This window comes from Wasmannia auropunctata, unplaced genomic scaffold, assembly GCF_000956235.1.
Source record: "Wasmannia auropunctata unplaced genomic scaffold, wasmannia.A_1.0 LD336088.1, whole genome shotgun sequence".
NCBI classification, from domain to species: domain Eukaryota; kingdom Metazoa; phylum Arthropoda; class Insecta; order Hymenoptera; family Formicidae; genus Wasmannia; species Wasmannia auropunctata.
Genome location: NW_012026802.1, coordinates 1,219,016 through 1,234,799, shown reverse-complemented (window position 1 = coordinate 1,234,799; position 15,784 = coordinate 1,219,016). Strand labels below are relative to the sequence as shown.

The following is a 15,784-nucleotide window of genomic DNA, read 5'->3' as shown; positions in this document are numbered from 1 at the left end:
TCTTCTCTTTCTCTCTTTTTCTCTCTCTCTCTCATTCTTTCTCTTTCCCTATCTCTCTTTCTCAGTCTTTTCTTCGTTGAGTCGACGATCGAACGAATCGCGCGTCGTCCGCGTCCCGATGAGAGCCAGCGCGACGCGTCGTGGTGCGACGACACCCGGTAAGATCGCCCTCGCGAGAGACGCGGCCTGACTTCCTAGTGCGGGGGGGGGAGGGTGGGTTGTTGCTAACAGGCGTTACTCGCGTCGCTGACGTACGGGGGTGCGCGGCCACGAAAGAGCGACGCAGGAGGTGCGAATTGCCGACGGTACGGGAGAGCGGCGATACGAGTTACCCGGGAATTAGTGACGAACGGTGGGACATCCTTCGCCGGGCAACAGCGGCCAGGAGGATCGAGGTGAAGAGGTGGGAGCCATGCCGCCCGGGCGAGCTTCCCTCGAGGCAGCCAGCAGGATCGTCCAGCTACTGTCTTCCTGTCCTATGCGGCTGCCTGCTCGTGCTCGCTCTTGCTGAGAGGTAAGGAGCCCGCGGGATCCCTGGACTCCGACAGGACGAATAATGCGATTATTGATGGCGTTCGAAATCGCGAGCGGCTCTCTTCGTCCCGCTCGAGAGAGATCGAGAGCGCGACTTCTGAACGGACGCAGGTCGTACTACGTGAATGGAGTAAGCATTCGCAACAGTATCGGCTTATTCGAATGTGAAGGATTCGATGGGGACTCGTGATTGAGAATGGCGTTTTCGAAATCGTAAGTACAGTTTTGGAGATTTCTTTTATAATTCCCGTTTCGCGCGCGCGTCTCTATTATCTTTCGAATGAGGCTTTCACTTCGCGGCAGCGCAATATTTATTAACGATACAAATTAGATTTCTTTGTAAGTACAAATAAGAAATTTCCATTTGTTGATAATATGAACATCTATCGAGAGCTTATATTCCCGTTATAGCATATGCACTCCTCTTGTCTCTCTACGGCGAAGAAAAACAAAATTCTTTCTTCCGGCCTCTTCTGTACTACGCCATCTTATCCATTCGCGCTATAAAACGTTGTAAAATCTATTTAATAATTAACCAAGCCTCGTTGATCCGTAATTGTGATTACTTGCGAAAGAACTCCGGAACGTGAGTTTCCGGGCTGCGGATTCCGCGCGGCTGCTGATTGGAAGACGCTCGGCGCTCCTCGCTGTAATAAAAGTCAAGAGGATTACTTTGAAACTTAGTCCCAACGACGCTTCTCTCAGAAATCGTTTGATGAATTACGTTTTCCCAGGATACTTCCATCTGATTACGCAAAGCGATCGTAAAGTCGATAGACTCTTCAATCCGATCCCTTTCTGCTGCAAAATTTCTTCGCGATCCTCACAAAACCCCGTCCGGATTTGATCTCGTTTTCATAAATCGCACCTGATCATTTCATACGGAGCTACGTCGGATTATGTCAATGGTACGCACAGTTCTCCGACTTGTATTATAGCCGAGCCAACGGTGGCATGTCCTTGGAGGATAACCGTTCGTCGGTTCGGCGACAACGATCGGCTCTCCGCTGCTTTGCGACATAAACGCCACAATTCGATTGCCTTCTCGGATAACTGTCTCCCGCATGAAATGCACGAATGTATTCGATGACCTGGTATCGCAAGCATAACGTGATTCAATCCCCTTCGCGTAGGATCATCGTCAAGTAGTCTTGTCTCTCTCTACTACCGCAAGAATTCAAATCGCAGAAATTTGAATAAACGAGTGCATTCCTGCGTGAAAGATCCGCAGAGAATTGGAAAGGAAAAGAAAATAATTTTATAATAACATAAATGTCTGGTAAACTGATATTCCATCAAGCAGTAACTGTGCGTTAAATCCGCTAGTAATACTTCGAGAAATTTTGCTCCTTTCTATATCATTTTCTATAAAAAAAAAAAAATTTCCGATGCAGTGCAAAAATATTCTGAAAATACCACTATGTAGGTTTTCATTTGTTCATCCGAGAATCTCTTAAATGCTGGAAATCTTCCTCTCGATATTGGGATTTCGGAATCCTTTCGATTTTGTTTTTCAGCCCTGGGCACTTACGCGACGTTCCGGCGGCTACGAGCGCCGCATTAATTACTGGAAATCCAAGCATGAATCATGATGAAACGCACAATGCGAGCGTTGACGTGGACGTCAACCGTCCCGTTATTATCGTGTGCTCCAGGAATTTTGGCCGGTACACCGTGCGGTCCCGCTGTCGATGAATCCCGGCCGACAGAATAGACGAGCGTGTTACAAGCGTGTTCATACGGTCCGGTATCTCCGGTATCGTGAGGAACGATCGTGTTAATTAAAGCTTGCCCAAACACGTATCACATTTTATCGAGAGCGAAATGAAGATCCACGAAATACGTCGTTGTGAAACTCTATATCGAGGATTTATCATCGCTGTTAAGAGGGCATGACAATATTTTAGGAAAACCACATGTATTGGGAGAACCTTATATATATAATATTATATTCTATTATATATATTATACATATAAGGAATACGATATATACATGTAATATAAAAAAGAGTTATAATATTATTGGATTGATATGTCTATAATAGTATTTAATTGATATGTCTTCGACATATCAAAATACTTTTCCCATATCACATTTCGTCACATGCGCTCTAAGCTTTTCCATCTCGAGTATATGTAATCATATCTCTCTTGCACATTTACGAGTGATATTTGCCGAGACGAGACGCGTTTAAGACTGATCCCCTGATGCTGAAGGAGAATGGGAGAGTCGTTGGAACGTGTGACTCCCCCAGGAGATAGGCGCCGGTAGGCTCGTTTTATTCTTCCCACATCCATTTAAGATGATGTAAAGCAAGACGACGACGCTCGTAAAAACCACGCCGGCCGTTTGCGCCTCGGGAACAACAGCCTTGGAATTGCGATGATCGCCGTCGCGTGACGATCGCGTGAAACTTTATCGCGCATTTTTGCATTAATACTCATCCACGTCGATTCGCGCCCTCCCCGAATATTTTAGCATTCGATCCTACTTGAATGTCTGCTCTATCCCGCCTGCATCCATAATCGAAACGAACTAAATTACAATTCGCATCCGGATTTATTGACATTCGTTCCAAGATATGAATACGGACGTTGGGATCGGGGGAGGAGGTGTTCATTCTCGGGGGAGCGTATCAAACTGGCATTCGTTACTGCCCGATAACCACGTTATCGACACCCGTACGTACCTAATTAAACTAGCCGATCCTGTCTCTGAATTATGGCCGGCGCCTTACGCTGGGAAATTCCCGGCTAATCGAGTGACACGAGTTTTCAACTTCGGTAACCGCGCGCAGCTGACAAAGTTACTCTCGTATCGGACATCGAATCGGAATGTCGGATTCCGACACTGCCGCCGCGCGCCGTGCGAGCCATAATTTCTCTTCGCGGCACACTAATTTCCTTTAACAAAATCGTTTTCGCGAGCTCGACCGGTTTCTAACGGTAACGTACGGACAGTCATTTCCGGTCTGCACATCTGTTAATTTCCCGTCGTAAGCTTCCTGTGACTTCCAATTTTGTAACTTTGTCCGCGGAGGATGGTGCAAAAATAAGCCAATTATCTATTTACGTCCAGCAATTATCCGTTCGCGTTTGTCATCAATGTGGATTTCTTAAAAAAAAAGTCGCTACAGTTAAAGACGATCGCACAATTGGTATTACAAAAATATCTCGGTACACCGAGAAAATTAATTTTACACGCAAACTACAGCGACTTGGCGACACAGAACAACCACGCATTCGTCCCCAGGCGTAGGTATCGCGAGCGCCGAGGAAGAGGAAATCATTAATTTCAATTTCGCGAGACAGTGTCCTCGATGTTTAGCGATTTAGCCTCGCATTAGCCGCTACTTCAAGTAGGCCAATAGGCCAAATTAGAATTTGAGTGAGTTAACGGGCGCCTCAAGAGACGGAAGAAATTCTGTCTCCGTCGTCGAGTGAACGCGCAAAGTTTTTCCTCTCCTAATTTTAAATTCTCCGTGGGACGTGGACTTCCTAGGAGAAACCGCCGGTGAATTAGGACGCCATCCGGGAATACCTAACGAAGCGCGCGCGCGCGTTTGCGGGCACGTACTCGTCGCGTAAATCGCAAAACAATAATAATAACTCCGCTTGTGGAGAACGGTGAAAATCGTAGAAATCCGGCACCCGGACGAGAAAACACACACGATCGATCCGATCAGATTTTTTCGCCCCTTTGAATTAGGAATTGACGAAGTTTCCGGTCGTTACAATTTCATGTTATTACGTCTTCTACGTGGAATCGCGTGTCCCACAAACTTTTTGCAACTGAATGAAAAATTTAGTATTAAGAAAAATTTAGGATATTATTCTCGCGGCGAAATCCATGCTTGTTTTGATAGCCCAACGTAATCTCGACAGACTTTGATTCCTCTTGCCGTATCCGATATAATTTTAGCTCGCATTCCGATCTCTCGAGCATCCGCTTTCCTTTCCCTTCTCCTCTTTTTGTATTATTTTTATTATCAGCGGGCGGTTTTCGTATCCGATATATCGGATGGTGCTAGGATCCCCCAGCAACAGGGCTATCGATAACAGGGGAAACGGATATTTCCGCATCTTCGAGCACGAACGAAACAGTAGTAGATCAGGAAGGGAGAGATGTGAGAAAATAATAGTTCAGTCCGCGATGCCTGAATAAAGCGACGCCACTCGAAAATCATCCCGATGGCGATCGATCATGCCCAATTAATCAACGTCAAAGCCGTAATAATGCAGTTTAATTATCGATGATTTACTACAAATTGCCGCGGTGTATTTTATATATATATATATATATATATATATATATATATACACATACATACACACATGTCTTTTAGTTCAAACACACTTAAAATAACACCGATGACGCGCCATTATCGTCGGCCGCGCCGTTTCGACGAAACGAAAGCCGGGTATTCGCGACAATTCTGTTTAATTGGCGATAAAGTATCGACGCGCGAGACTCCGTCGTTTATCACGACGGTTCCGATGAGCATCAGAACTCGCTCTTCGACCAAAGGATGATTTATTAGCGTCCGATTGTTATTCACCCGGATCATTGTTTCCTGAGCTCCGACGAATTATTGTCACCACGTCGCACACACCTTTGCGCGTCGCGGTGCTTTTTTTTCTCTTCCACGTGACTGTCTCATTATACCGAATTATTACATTATACGTTTGTAATCCCTTTTGTAGAACGATACAAACGCTCTCTCTCTCTCTCTCTCTCTCTCTTTTTCTCTTTCTTTCTCTCTCCCAACTGTGCAAGCCGCGATCGGGGCATCGTGCGATAAATCCACGAAGCGTACTCGCGCATTAAGCTAGAATTAATTCGCGTACTAAAAGGAATTAATCTCCGTTCCATTATCTCTGTTGTAATGTAGAGAAGTGCCGCGAAGAGGCGTGGCATTTTGTGTGCTTCCGCGGTACCGGTGTATCCGTGCGCCGCGACGCGAAAGCTCCTGTCCGTCAAGTACATTTGTGCATGCACGCGTGCAACGTTTAATTCGCAAAATGAGAATTAAAATTGCTTCCATCGTTGTCGTGTGCGCAGACAAATCGGAACGCAATTATGCGAAAAATCGAGCGTCGCCTGGAGCGCCGCGTTTTTCGCCGAGCAATCAAACGTCTCTTATAGGTTAATAAATCAATTAATAAAATTAATTAACGTAACATTAAGATTAATTAGTAATAAAATTAATTAATCCTGTTGACCAGCGGCGGCCGCCAGAAGACACACCGTCTTCCCGCTTTCGGCGACAGTTGCTCGCCGTGGGTAGAGTAAATCGCGGAGGGCCGCGGAGCACAGAGTACACAAGGCGAACATCAGATTCGTGCGAATAAAGTCGAGTTTGCACTCGCGAGAAACGAGCGTTTGCACTTTCCGCGACGAAATAAAGCTGAGTTAGAGCCCGCCGCTGCAATGTCGTTGCTTCCTCCTCGACGCGGATCACCGGAAGGTACGAAGACGGACAAGCAAATGCAACGTTTCTGCCAAATTTAATCATTAATCAGTAGAGCAAAAACACTTTATAATTCTTTTATTTTATCACGATATTTTTTTCTTATCACGACACATGTTCATTCATCTTCGACAGCAGATGAATTTATCGAGCTAAATTTATTTCTCAAAATTGAGCGATCACTTTGAAAACAACCGACTGTGACGTTCACTCGCAAATGGATGGCCCCTAACTTCTCGTCGGTTGCGACGTGTCGCAGATGGACGATGCTGTTTACCGACACGACGCGCGAACGCGAATTAATTATGTCCCCAATCGCTTTTGTGCGACAGACTCGTCTCTCCGGAGCAAATAAACTTGTGCGACGGAACAGATTGGGAGTTTTCAACGTCGTAAAAAATTCCGGAGCCCCGGAAGAAGGAAATTCGAGCTGCGCGCATTCCTCGCGAGTTTCCCGAAGGCTTCGCGACTCGCTCGAGCAGTTCTTGGACCATTTTCGATTTTGCGAGGAGAAAAAAAGAGGGAACGGGGGAGAAAATAGAAAAGAGAGAGACACGCACAAAAGCGACAAAGCGTCGCGCCGGCGCGGCGTGGCGAAGGCGGCTTTGTCCGCGGCGTAGTTTCGCGCTGAATGCGGAATGTGCGCGCACGGTAAATGAATTCTGCCGATGACACGACAGGTTTCATCGTATTTCATCACGCGTTTCATACGCGCGGCCGAACAAGGAATTAATATCCCATCACTCGCGCGCGCGCGCGCGCGGTCTCAGCGGCGCAGCCCGCGCAGCTTGCAGCGAGCGCGTGTCATCGTCGCGCGCTCACCATCGCTCGACGATTCATCTCTGTAACGCGACTCCGGGCTTCTCCTAAATTATTGGTAACGAGCAAATACGAGAGGGGGTAAAATAATACGTCAATCCTTCACGTTGTGTGAGATGAAGGGGAATGATGTCGGAAAACGGAAGATACAGCGAATACGTACACGTGCACGTACACTGTATCTTTGATAAGAAACTTCGGTTTACCAACTGTCTACTCTCGAGTGAAATCGCTCGTCGTCAATGCCGATCCTTGTTGACACACTGGCGAGACGACGATGTGCGCTTCGTTGCCGGAAATCATTTTCTCTGCGGAATAGCGGCAATCTAGAAAGCAACCGCCCGTCCCGATCGATCCGCCCGGCAGTTTCATCCCAGAGCCATGGAAAGGATTCACGATGTCCATTCCATATCCTAACAATCGCTTCTGACACGCTCGCGTGCGCGCGCGCAAACGCGTCTATTCTTGGAGTCCGCGTTACTACGAAAGAAATTATGGAATGATGGATATGGACTTCGGTCGATCACCGTAGATAAGATTCCGACATTCGCGGTGATCCGCATGAACGACGGGCTGGCGTACACTCTGGCATTTAGGTGCTCACGCGGGATTAATTACCCCGGTATTTATAATTGAGATGAGCGAAGGAGTGGCTTCGTCGTCGCGGTTCCCCGTGCAGGCGAGCCCGTTGTATCGTTGTATGCGTGTCGACGACCACAAAACTGGCCAGGGCAACCACAAATCCCATTACACGTCTCCGCCCCAGCCGGCGCGGCGCGGCGCGGCGCTCGCGCGTTGTCGTCTACTCGTCTCGTTTAATATCTTCTAGGAAACGGGCTCGAGCGTCCGTTTAATGGGACTAATAAGATTTCGGGTCACGAAGGAACGGGCAACTTTTACACGAGATACCGGCTTAATCTCGTTCAGCTCCATATAATGAAATTAATTACAGCCGCGCCGGCTGGATGCGCCATCGATGAATCAGTATTGAATGACGGCGCGACGAATTCTGCATGACTTGTCGCGACTGTGTCTCACCGTTCGATTTTGAAATATTCGAAAAAAATAGAATAAATGACGTGCGAGAGATTGCTCAATTTCGCGAAAGTGTCGGATCACAGTTTATTATTAAACAACAAAATATTTGTTTATATGCATTAAGACATTTTACTTGCTCGCAATAAAATACTTTCGTTCGTAAAAGAAATGAATTTTCATTGTTAGCTGCAGTTTTCGAAAGCCGCGATGCGATGATTTCTCTGAGTAGTTTTTTTACTCCACGGAGAACAGCAGAATGTGTGAAAATTTTCATGTAAATGGCTCGAGTAATCGAAATGATTCTCTCTGAATTCCGGCTGCCTGCGCGTTTCTTTGCGCTTCTCGTTCTCGCTCTTTTTCCCCCTTCGCCTAATTTTCTCTCCGGAGGATATCAAGGTAAAGAGGAAGGCCCGGCAGATAAGGCACGTAGCCGTTAATTTTCGGAAAACACGCGCCTGCGGCCATCGAGCCAGCGACGCAGAGAAATCTGTCGGCGTATCGCCGGTTTTCCTTTACATAAATTTCAAATGCCCATTGTAGATACTTTATCGAATATCTTTCATTCAGCTCAACTTGAGGAATAGGGCGAGGTATTTTGTTGATACAGAAAACTTGGCGACGACCGTTCTTCAATTATGGAATTTTGTGTATACATTTATCTTATTTTATAAAATTATTATAAAAATTATATTTAATACTTGTTGTAATAAATTAATTAAAAGCGAATACAACAAATTTGTTGAATTCTGTTTTTATAAAGAGGTTTCTCTTTTCAGAATTAATGTAGCACTTTATACTTTTAATCTTGTTAATATGTTCGAAAATGTTAATTTAAATTGAACTATAAGTGCAGAATATTTTTCAAAAAACGTTGATTTTTTTACTACATGTTTTTTTTTAAATAAAACCTAATCTACCCAAAGCTCATTCATTATAAAATTATCTTTTCTATTATTAAAAAAACGTAACTTTTCACAATAAAGTAAAAATTAAAAGAATGGAGTCTGTGCAGAAATTCTAGATAGACATTTAGTATCTTTACGAAAATAAAGGACGTTTTCCGTTTATTTTCATTTGCAAAGAAAAATATCTAAAATACATAAAATTCACTTAAAGTATTATCAAATTTCCCTATTATCGTACGTTGCCTGAATGCACAAGTAACTCAGTCGGTTATTATTCCTTCATATCGCGCGATATTATTAGTCACAACTTAAACATTTCAATTTTCTCCACCATACGCGCGCGAATCCCATTTCGATTATCTTCCTTCCGATAATGCACAACTCGAATCGCTTTATCGAGAAATATGCAGTTAGTTCATCACGCCGCATAATTAGGTCCATTCTGCCGCGTCGCGCGATTGTGCTGAAATAATGCCGGTGTTCATCGTCGCGTACTTAAGCTTGCACGTACAACGGGCCGTGTCAAAGGAGAAAACGCCGAGGCGCGTTATTCCGGATTAATCCCGAGTGATTAACATTCATGACGCGAATTAGCCGGTTGTATTGCCGTGTATTCGCGAACCGACCGCGCCGAGACCTACAGTGACTGTTCCCAACAATGCCGCCGAATAATTAGTAGTCCGCCCGTTTGAGCGACACGTTGTAGGACGACGGAACCCGGCGCGGGTTAAGACCACGCGGTTGGAAACGTGAGTACATCGGGATTTGCGTGCTCGCGCGCGCGCGCGCACATCCGTCGCTAATTCGATATTTTCCCTGATCCCGAGACGCTCCCGATTTCGTGGCGCCCGCAGGATGCGGGTCGCCAATTAAACCGTCGCCGACGACGTCGCCGCCATTCGGCGAACATTTCGCTTCGGCGGGTCTTGCCGGAATTCTCCTTGCATTGTCCTACGCGAATAGCGTCACGTCTCTTCTGCACGTACACACGTGCATCCGGGATTAGTCAGTCAAGTCAGCTGGCACGGACGCAGCGGTGGTATCGATCGCATGCGTGGTGCCCGCTGCGTTGCAATACTGTGGCGGATTATGTTCCCGGACGGCACAATTGAATCGAGTCGTCGCGCATACGTTTTCGTGTAGGCAAGTCGAGTTAAAATTTGACTTTTGCCCAAAAAGAGTCGCACAAGAGCTGCAGACATAAGTCCTCGAGATATATTCCACTGTCGGGACGAGTAATAAAGTTGTCCCAGAACCAACTCGGCTGATGTTTCATACAGGAATGCGCGAAGAGTGTGGCTGGCCAAAACGGAAAGCCATTTCGCTATTTAATGCAACCTCGTAAAGGCTCTACCGTCAAATCGCCCGGGACCGAAATGTTCCGAAGGAAGGAAAACCTTCATCGAGCTGACCTTCCGCGAGACGTCGGGGAAGGAAATGTATTCGTGCACGACAATTCCCGATGCGGGAATCCCTTACGATGAATCCCGAAGTGAATTCTTCGGCGGTTTCCGGGGGACAGTATTAGCATACAGCTAGGCCGTCCTCTTACCAGATTGGCTGGGACAGTGGCGGGCACGATGGTTAAAAGCGTCTTTTCAGTCAGAAATAAGGCGCGGTAAAGAGAGACTTTCTCCCGAAGAACATTCAGCATTCCTTTTAAGGGCTTCTCGGTGTACGTTAAAGCTGAAAACTCTTACGAAGAACGAACGAACGAGAGAGGAAGGAAAAAGAGCTGGAGAAAATTTCGCGTAACGTGACCGAAGTAGCAGACAGCGACGCGAAAGAATATTTGCATTGTCTTCCAAAGACTCGATTTAATGTATTTTTCATCGAGATCGTCAGACGAAAATTTCTCTCCGCACAAAACAACCAGTATACGTTCCAGTATACGTCACATTAATGCTTACCGCACAGCTTCATATTAACATATATTTTCTAAGACCGCGATTTTGAAGCTCATGATAGTTACGTATATACAGCTAGGAAAAACATCGCTAAGCGATTTTTAACGATCGCACGTACGGAGGGATCTCAGTGATCTCCGGGATCAATCATTGTACAGGTGCTGTTTCTATTACCTTCTGTCTAGTTCACATTTGTTGTCGTTATCCTTTTTATTAATGCAAGATTGTAAAAAACGACATCTCTGCGTTAAAACGCACGGGCTCTCTTGAAAAATAAATAAAGATTCGAGGCCTAGAGGCATCTCGACAATTACACACACAGCATTGTTAATTCAATTTCCGGCCGAAAGTACAGCCTTTTCAGAACGAACGGCGCGAGCGCTCGTAAACGACACTTTACACCGACGCTTCGTACAACGTAATTTTTTTTTACATCGCTCTCCCGTTGTTCGTTCCTTGTCGCGGAAAATGGAATTGCGTTTCCAGCGCGCAAAACTACATTTGCGCATTATGAAACCCGAGCGCTCGAGTGAACGATGTGCGAGAGAAATTTAAACGTGGGACGCCTCGGGTAGATGCGGAGATTTCTTGGTAATTATTCTCGGCCGCGCGTTCTAGATCTGGGTAAAAAAATAATCGCTATCCGCAATTTCCGGCGCGATATCTCGACGACGAAATATTCCAACGTCGGGACTGTATAAGCACCTGTGGAATCTGAGCGCTGAGGACAAACCCACTCAGCTCGCGCGAAATATTCTTTCGTCCTTAACTATTTTCCGATTCACTCAGAAAATTGTTAAAACCAAGTGGTATTATTACGTCACTTCTAAAGGAAGGAATACGATTATACGACCGCAAACCAGACGCGAGATTCAATGATTATCTACTCGGCCGTCCCACCGCGCATTTAAATGAAAGGATTAATTTTAGAACTTGCTCGTGCGCGTTTCTCATTTGAACACGGGCCGACGTGGTCCGCGACACATTCTGCCGCCCTTTTGCCATTCCCTGTTCGTTCTCTTTGGCGTCAACGCCCAGCCAACGGAGACACCAACTGTGGTGGACCGCTCCGGCTAATTGTGCAGTCCTGCCCCTAAAACCTGTGTGTCGGCTAAAAGTGACGATTTCGACACTCGCGCGATTCCACGATCATTAAGTTGCCTTTGTTGCGTTTTCGAAAGCGAGAAACGTAAACTTCCCTCTGCGCAATGGGAAATGTTATCCTATTTCTGGAGCGCGGAATTATTGATAGTACTCGGCACGCGCTTCGCACCTTTGATCAAACTGGCAAACTGGCAATCTGGTAATCCGCTCAGTTACACACGGCAAACCATTATACATGGGAAAAGTAATGGACCGAGAATCTCCTTTGATATCTCTCTCTCTCTCTCTCTCTCTCTCTCTTGCGCGCTCGCGCGCGCACCGAAATAAACTATCCTGTCCTAAGCACCAACAGCGCTATGAGAAACTTTAGTTGGCAAAATACACCCTCGGCTAAGCCATTACCGGCACGTTAGTGGGGAGAAACAATTAAGTTACTCTATTTGGCCGCCGAGCACGACTATCGCGGGTTAATATTGTCGGCGCCCTTTCGTTCTTCATCTCATCAATAGCGGCCTGATTAGAAAGTTCCAAGTGGCACGGAACAGACGCGGGAGATCTTATTTCACCCCCCCAACTTTGCTTTTGCGCCCGCAAGTTCTCGTGTACGAGAGTGTATGCGTTTTATTTGACGACGGACAATATATGCGGAGTGGTGCAGACTTCGTTAAAATTTGCAAGACTGTAAAACATACCGGGGCACCAGGAGGGTCATTACCTTGCCGTTGTTTCCGTAGAATGTTTCTTGTACACTTGCCCGTAAGTCGATTTCCACTAGCGCGGAAATACTTTCTTGCAAGTAATCTTCTCTTCTTCGCGCAACACCAACACTTTGCGCTTGCACGGTGCAACGCGACAAGGATTCATAATGTCGGAAATATGAAAAGGGAAACGTAAAGTCACATCGGTATCTTGTTACCGTTCTACCAAGCCATTATCCACGTTCCTATACGTCTCCCAATAGCGACAATGTCAAAGTTTTGTCTCCTTGCAATAAGACGGCGCGAGGCGGTTTTCCTCATGCTGGCGCCTGCAGGCGAGCTTTAATAAGTTTCGCGTTCCAGGCGGAGCATTTGCATAAGTAACGGCGCGAATATAAAGTCAAGTTTTCGGTCCCGCGTTACTTCTTACGTTAATCTTTAACTGCGGATGCCGTAAAGACTGGCTTAGGTCCTTTCCACGGTAACGATGCCACACGGAGGTTACAAACTTCGTAATGCCTTACTTTGTAAGTTTGAAAAGTGGACACATATACATATATATATTTATAAAAATAAAGAGATCGTGATATTTTATATAAAGTTTGTACAGAAATGCATACACGCATATACACTGTTTGTACAGAAAAATGTATAGCTTAAATTTCATCAAACATAAAAGAGTACATAATCGTAAGAGAGATTTAATATGGGTGAATAAATTCGTGATCAAAACTGGATAAAGAAAATTATTATAAATATAATTCTATTTGATTCTAAAGTCTGACAAATAATAAATTATCTAAAATGGAAATCGTTAAATTGTTAAAATGTATCGATTTTATCTAATGGAAATTATTTGAAATAAAAACTCAACTCCATTTTGGACGATCTATAATTCACGTTAAATTTCAGGATAGAATTCTATTTATAATTTTATATGCCATTTTGTGACGTATGTGTGTGTGTGTGTGTGTGTGAATTTTATATAAACTAAACAATTTATATGATGCGTATATTCTAATTCTTTAAATGTTTTCATAAAATTATAGGTTATCTAAAGTAACGTTTGACCACTCAGACAAATAACGGACGACTTAAAATATGTAAGGATATTTTTGAACAATTATATGCGGTACACCTCGTTATATTATATAAGATATTCTCGGAAGGTACATATTCCGTCTCTTCGTCCGTCACGGGAGAACACGTCACGGAGGATTCGCACACGTTCGCGTTGTTCACGTTCTCTGCGGTGGGAGAGGGGGCTGAGGCGAAAATCGCGTGTTGTCCTGGACGATAACGCACAACGTAAACGAGGTGCGAGCGATACCGTGTGAGCGATGACAAATCGTTGGAGAGTGAGCGCGGCATCCAGTATTACATCGCATATTTAGAGAGAGGATGCGGCCGCCTCTGGGGTTCCGCGCGCAAGCTTTCGGCAAACAAACCTCGATCGATCCCTTTCGTAGTTCCCGTCTCCGGTTCGCGTTAAACTTGCGACGAATTGAAACCCTCGGCACGTGAAAAAGATGTCCGATGTATATTGTACATACGGGCGTGCGGGAGACCGTTATGTCGGGGTCAGTACACACATAGAGAAAGAGAAGAGAGAGAGAGAAAGAGAAAGAAAGAGAGAGAGAGAGAGAGAGAGAGAAAGAGGGGGAGAAAGGACCAATTGCAGCGTTAGTCGATAATGCCGAAAGCTACTCGGGCGTCCATTAATACGGGGATTCATTAATCTCTCGCTTGATGCGAGTCGCTACGTTTTTAGCTCGGCTCTCGTAGTCAAGCCGGGAATATATTTTTTTTTCCACTCATGTCACGCGACAAGTACTGTTGATTCGAATGAAAATGGTAAAAAAATACGGACACGTACGAGCACCGAATTGGACGGAGATAGATTTAAACGCGATTTTCGTCGCCGAGATTTTCGCGCCCCTCCCGGAGATACGTTTCCGGGGAACGAAATTATAATCCACGGCGGAGTGCGCCGCGACGGAATGCAGCATCCGTACTTATGAATAGTCAAACAGATCTCCGCGAGAGCGATGGGTCTTTCGCTTCTGAGCGAGAGGAGACCCGGCAGCGTGTCCAGCTCACGTCAGAGACACGAATACACATTATTCGGTTACTTACGCTCGTATTCGCAAGTTGTGTGGTTGGTCTTGTATGCGGTTCGCGCGCGGTCCCACACCTATCGTGTTAATGCTTGAAAGCTCGCGACACATTTCCAACGACAGCCCATCTCTGTCGCCCATCCCGCTGCTAATGTGCGGCGACGTGTGCGCGGCGTGAGGCCAAGACGACAGGCCTCGTCAACCGAATTCGAGGAATTTCCTTTACCCGCGAATACGTACTCCCCGAATCGATTAATCGCGTTGTCCGTGAGCGCATTTCGAGTAAATCCCAGACGGGAAGACCGAAGGGAGCGGACAATCTGCACAGCCGACGACCAGGAACGCGGGGCCAGGGGCAAAAAGAGCTCCCCCCCCCCTCCTCTCTCTCTTTCCCCCCGTAAAGCCGATTATCCGCTTCGCGAGACGCGGTGCGAATCTTGAGTAATTCATTATGGCAACCGTGCTTTTTCCGCCGTCAATAGAAATAAAACGTCAACGGCGCGCACGTGTCGCCGCCGGCCATGGAAATCAATGTCTGGAAGTGCGCCACAAATAAAATTCAGCGTTCGTTATGCTGACCTTTCCTATGCCTCCTCCCTTCTACCTTCTCTCTCTCTTTCTCTCTCTCTTTTTCTGTGCCTTCAACCTTTGGAGATTGAACTCCGATAGCCATAGCTCTTCTGGAAACTGAAGAGTTCTTGGGATGCGCGAGAGAAGACAATACGCTTCGCGAAACGTACAAGGAATTGTTGAGAAACAAATGAAACGATAACGCGAGTTACGTATTCGCTTAAAAGAGGATGAACAAAAAAATAAAAAATATGTTCTTTTAAGGATTTGAATCGTTAGTCCATTTTCTTTACGTACGACAGAAATTACACCGAGGACGTATCTATTTTCGTTTTCCGCTAGAAGGAAGTTACTTTGATGATTGCCCGATGGGGACGAGCGTGATGATGAGTGGAGGCGAATATACGGAAAAGCCAGTTGCCAAAGAGAAAACCGTTAGTAATTAACAAGGGTGATTAAAAAGGACGGATAGCCGGGCCAATTTCAGTTTCGATCGGGTCACTCACGTTTCGAATGTTTTTTTTCCTTCGTTCGCGGAAATCCCCAATCTACGAGAAATCTACGAATGTCGCGTGCGTTTCGGTGCTAATTTTTAGCACAATTTTTTGTGGCTCTTTTATT

General features: G+C 45.7%; 1 protein-coding gene across 1 annotated transcript in view; it reads left to right on the top strand.

Annotated features, from left to right (window-relative positions):
* The first annotated feature begins 244 nt into the window (after positions 1-244).
* Positions 245-15,784, top strand: part of LOC105448191 (inactive dipeptidyl peptidase 10) — a 65,913-nt gene continuing 50,373 nt past the window's right edge. Inside the window, exon 1 of the mRNA XM_011686634.1 lies at positions 245-747. The gene's annotated coding sequence lies outside the window, so the exon portion shown is untranslated. The remainder of the gene's footprint in view (positions 748-15,784) is intronic.